At 36.1% G+C, this 5,646-nt stretch overlaps 1 long non-coding RNA gene across 1 annotated transcript; it reads right to left on the bottom strand.

The window, feature by feature from the left end:
* Nucleotides 1-2,208: 2,208 nt before the first annotated feature.
* Nucleotides 2,209-3,481, bottom strand: LOC113238458. The gene is made up of 3 exons (XR_003311096.1): nt 2,938-3,481; nt 2,626-2,681; nt 2,209-2,309 (listed from the first exon to the last, which is right to left on the bottom strand). It is a non-coding gene; the product is annotated as an uncharacterized LOC113238458 (long non-coding RNA).
* Between the last annotated feature and the right edge of the window lie 2,165 nt (nt 3,482-5,646).

The raw sequence follows: 5,646 nt of genomic DNA, 5'->3' as shown, positions 1-5,646 counted from the left end.
AGCAACCCCTAGAGTTTCTTGCTCATTCTTCTCAGGGGAATCTGCCTTACGAATGAGCGGTAGAGTTTAACCATTGTGACGATTTCAAGTGTAATAATGCTTACCTATGAAATAAAGATTATTTTGAATTTGAATTTGAACTTTAAATGAAAAACCACCGTGAGTCTTGGGTATATTAACTAAACTAACTGGTAACTCACGTGTTTAAAGTGAATTTCTGTGGCGGAAATTACATAGGCGAGACTGGCCGCAACAATTAACAAGACTGGCGGAACACATACCTAGGTAGTATGAATAATTATAACTTTTTTTATAAAAAAAAAAACCGACCGCCGAGTTCGAGGAATTACTTCTATTTTGGCCAAGTTTTATGGAAATCGGTTACGCGACAGCGCGCGAAACCCGATTCCTGTAATATTTTCTTCAAATTTAAATGGGACCAATACTGAGGTACACTATTTCCAACAAAAAAAAGAATCATCAAAATCAGTTAACAAAATTGATCACGTAACATACATACAAAAAAATACAGTCGAATTGAGAACCTCCTCCTTTTTGGAAGTCGATTAAAAACCGAAACAGCCTGAACACTCATTGGACCGGATTCGACGCACTATATTCGTTTTGATACAGTGTCCGTACTGGCGAGGGAAATTCATTTCATTCCGCGTAAAGTAAATGACTAAAACTGGCGAGATTGGTCGTCATTCGAATTTTTATCGTGATAGTGGATGGACGGTACTGGCTGAAAAACATTGTTAAATAGGTACTACTTACGACCGTGGCAGTGTGGATGAGACTTTAAAAACGTCACGTGATTAGTACTGTGCTAGCCGGCATATAACTAAGTATAATAAGAAAGAAGCAAACGAGGATATGTGCTCGCCGCCTCCGCCTGCGCCCGCAGCCGTCCTGAATGATCGGGCTGTCAATTGTACCGCGGAAGTTCACGATTAAGGACCAGGATCTGGTTCGAAGCATGTCGAGCAAAAGTTCGACTCAGATACGTCGTGAGTTAACAGGTTCTAACATTTAATTTCATTTACTAGCAGTACAGCTCCTTGTGAAATAGTTCCAGGGTAGTACTGCCACCTTACCTATTTCTGCCACCAAGCAGTAATGTCAGCATTACTGTGTTCCGGTTTTGAAGGGTAAGGGTGCTGGTGAAATTACAGGCACATAGGACTTGTCAACTTGTCTGAGGGTGACGGGTGGGCTCAGATCTTTGCAATTTAAAGCTCTGAATGGCACTGTAACTGTTATGGGCAGGCGTGTAGCTTACGACCAGGCGCGCCATCTTGTTCGTCCCGTCCATTGACTTACAATTATATGGACGTCGGGTCCGCGCTAAAAAGTGTCCGCACTTGTAAGGCGCTAAAATCGTATACAGAGCGCGACACTCCGCTTTAGTCTTCATTTGTTCTACGGACAACGCGATACTGCGATGACATAACAATTTAAATTTCGAATAGGTTGATTGGGACATTTTTTTCGTGGTTTTTGTATTAGACCCGTCGTCCATTTATTTGTAAGTCAATGGTCCCGTCACTTGATATTGTTGAAATACTGGCTAGATTGTATTTCGTATTATAATTCTGAAATGAAAATTTGTGTTCTTATATATTATTCAAAAACTTGTTTGTCATGACTGCACTTCAAATAAAATCACAAACTAGTAAACAACGTTTTTCCAATTTTCTCCAAGTGAATTATCCATCGTATGAGCTTGGAAGTCTGAACTAATATTTTTCACTTTCCAAAAAAAATCGCTTCAAAAATTCACATAAAACAATTATTCAATACTACTAATATTTTTGTTCATTACGAAAGCTCGTGTTGATAACGTTTTGTGGTGTTTTCGTGGAGAAAATTGAACAAACGTTGTTTACTATTTAGTGATTTTATTTGAAGTGAAGTCATGACAAATAAGTTTTTGATTAATATATAAGAACAGAAGTTTTGATTACAGAATACGAAGTACAATCTGGCCAGTATTTCAACAGACATTATTAAAAAAAATCATAGGAAGTAAATAACATAGAGGTATTATTTTGATCTTTACATTTTTGCTATGACCCTAACATACGCCCTGTACAATTTTGGTTCGCGGCGTTTGATGCTTTAGTAGACTGGGTGAGCCGAGTTAAATAGAGAAATAACGACAAAAGAGAGGGACAGGTCCGCCATTACCTCTGTTTTGGGCACAGCTAGTGATGCGTTGTCTTGCATGCAGCTCGCTTTCGCCACGTCCCAACTTTGTGCCACATGCTCTATTCGGTACTCGAATCCATTCTCAAAACCATTGTATACTGAAAATCAATAGAAAATACCAAAGAACTGATCAAAAATTTTAATAATTGAAAAAAAAAAGGTAGAAATAGCCACACATAATTTAACTGCCTCCGGGGCCGGACAGCTGCCTTGCTGGTCTGCCCCGCAGAGACCCTGGGTTCGATTCATGAGCCGAGAGAAACATTTGTATAGTCTACATTTATTTCTCTCGTGAGTTTGGGTGTAATTTGTGATATCCACGGCACCCGTGATACAGATACTTTAAAAAAATTACAAAAATTTTTGGTTTCAATTGTTTTATCTTATGACTAAATATAAAATTAGAATCCTCACCTGCAGAATCTAAACCGAAACATGTTGCTACTACTAACGCAAATGGTGCCGCTAATCTGAAAATGAAACATATTTATGGCGTTAAGGAGTACCTTAACTCCGGCTACCCCGTGCTCGTGCAGTAGCACGAAGTGCAGTAGCCGAAAACGAGTACATAGTTACTTTAGGAATTATCGTAAACAAGTAACAGATTCAGCACTACCAACATCTTCTCTTAAGCTTACCTACTGCGTTCAATTACAAATAAATATTACATTATTGTAATCTGTAAACAAACGACCTTTACATTTTAAGAAAATAAATAGCTTTTACCTCATTTTGCGAAATACGGAAGCAGTCCTGAAGGAAACACTCAACAACACTTGGCCGCCGCGCTCGATCAACTAGCTTGTGTGCCGATGCGTGTGAGCGTAGAGTGGAAAGGGACCGATGTCTACAGATGTACGACCACAGATGTTACAGTTTCATTCAACTATGTTTTTACTTTCTAATGTCACTTCGATCGCTACACTTTACGATTTTGGGATTAATGTGTTTTTTTACGGTTTAGTTTGCAGAGGACTGTTATTTATTGCAATCAATAACATAATTCTAAACGAGAATAATTAAAAATACATTATATGCTTAATGATAAAAAAGTAAGGATTTTCAATGGTCAAAAAACGGTGGTGTGTTCTCAATAGAGGCCGTTAACGCGTTATTATACCGTTAAGTCGATTTGTGTTCATGTTTCAAACATGCATAACACTCGCTTTAGTCTCAGTGCCTTTGTTTACTGTATGAACATTTGTACGACTACTAATGGCTCAAGCGAATGGACTTTCAGAAAGCGATTGAAACGTTTTACAGATCCGGGAGGCCCAACAGAGGACACCTCGCGTACTTACACACACCATAAACCAGAGAACATGGCAGATCTTTCTCGCGAGAGACTCCTGTCATAAATTACACGAATGCAAAATTTTAATTGTTTTAATACCGTAAGGTAAATTAAGACTCTATAGTGACTCAAGATTAGTCAATAATCGATTATAGTTATATAAATGAATAAACAAGATTTTAGGACATCAAAAAAAACTTTCATAGGAAATGAAACTGTTTTTCCGGATTTACTTTCATTTCAAAACTTAAATTACGGATTATTAGCGAACCACGTAAGTGAGTTTTCGACTTAGTTGGCTCGTTGGATAAATGCATAATTCGTCTGTAGAGTAACATAATGAAACAATGATTTTTAATTTGTTTTGCATTTTATTAATGAGTTTTTGATAAACGTGAATTTGCTTTAAAAATTTGATTTAAAACTTCGCTGTTCTCCCAATTACACTAATGTTCCGATAAAAATCATTGTAACAATAATTACGCTCCTTACAATTACTTAGGCCCAAAATTAGTTCTAATTCTCCAAGCTATGTCGGTTACAAAAGTGCTGTTTTGTTTTAAATCACCTTGTTGCATTTATTTAAGAAAATCTTATAGAACAGAACGATCATGGCCTGACAGTACATGGGGTGTGCGATTGCAGTTAACTGGCAACCTTACGTTATAAAGATTACAAAGCAAATAAAATATTAATTACGGTAGGTACGTTGATCGAATTCTCAGTTCAAATTACTTAGTTCCATACAAGACCTAAATCTCTCTCAAAAGAGCTATTGTCCCAATTTGTTTAGTACTTCTTTTAAGTTGTTCATATATTAACTTCAGATTTATAAACAAGTGAAATCTCACTTGTTCATTGGTCGCATTCATAGGAGACGGGAATATTGATCAAAATAGTAGACCACGAGGCGCCAAAGACTCACAAAGTATAAGCATAGCGGTTAGAGGATGTAGACAAGGCAGTGAATTTAATATTTACCTACATATTCAGGATGTAGGTAGTCATTTTAGTACTTAACAGAAGTACATGTACACAATGAGCCTTCAAAGATTATTCCCTTATAAGTTAATACTCTTCATGTAGTTCGTCGTTTAATAAATACGAAAAAATATCTATTAAAATGTTATATTAGACAGGTTGTAGAACAAAATAAATACTACAAACAAAAAAATACCATTACTTAGATAAGGAATACAATTATAAACTTATTTTATAAAAAAACCGACCTCAAAAGTTTGTGGAATTATATATGTTTGCCAAGTTTTATTGAAATCGGCTAATGAAACGTGAGTGAAATCCAATAAACCGAATTCATCCCCTAATTTGCCACCCTTACTAGTGGAATATTTTCCAAATTTCCAAATATGAATGGGAGTAGGTACTGAGGTACCCGCTTTCCTACAAAAAAAGAATCATCAAAATCGACTCATAAATGACGGAATAAACACGTAACATATCGTACACACAAACAATACAGTCGACTTCAGAACCTTCTCCTTTTAGATGTCGTTTAATAAACAAGTATAACTTTTTATAAAATAAAACGACCTCAAAAGTCCGTGGAACTACATCTATTTGCCAAGTTTTATTGAAATCGATTATCAGAAAGTGCGCGAAACCGGATTAATCCCCTAGTTTGCCATCTTTAGAGGTTATTTATTCCATAGGTAAAATAAATTTACACTTGAAAACGTCACATTTAAGCTACTGCTCGTTCACTACGCTGACCTCCCTGAGAAGAACGAGCAAGAAACTCTAGGATTGCTCTTTTCAAATAAACTTAAATGCTATGGAATACACTTTGAATCAAATTTGTGTGGATTCTGGAGCCGTGTCGTCTTTCTATACATCGTTATCTAACACGTAGTCTTCAATTTTGTAATATGATTTTTCGATCAAAATATTTTTAATGTAGTTTTTAAACTTAGGAAATGATAAACTTAATATATGCTCTGGAATCTTATTGTAAAAACGTATACAGTTCCCCATAAGAGTTGTTTACCTTGGTTAAACGAAATCGTGGGAGCATGAGTTTGAACTTAGCCCTAAGGTTAATATTATGGATGTCTTCTTTCTTATTGAAATTATGTATTAATTTTTACGGGCATATAAAACTTTTGAGTAAATGTACTGTGATG

The sequence above is a fragment of the Hyposmocoma kahamanoa genome, unplaced genomic scaffold, assembly GCF_003589595.1.
Source record: "Hyposmocoma kahamanoa isolate Upper Pololo Valley unplaced genomic scaffold, ASM358959v1 95970, whole genome shotgun sequence".
In the NCBI taxonomy this organism is placed as follows: Eukaryota; Metazoa; Arthropoda; class Insecta; order Lepidoptera; family Cosmopterigidae; genus Hyposmocoma; species Hyposmocoma kahamanoa.
Note: the sequence above shows the minus strand (reverse complement) of the source record. Positions and strands in the feature narration are given on the sequence as shown.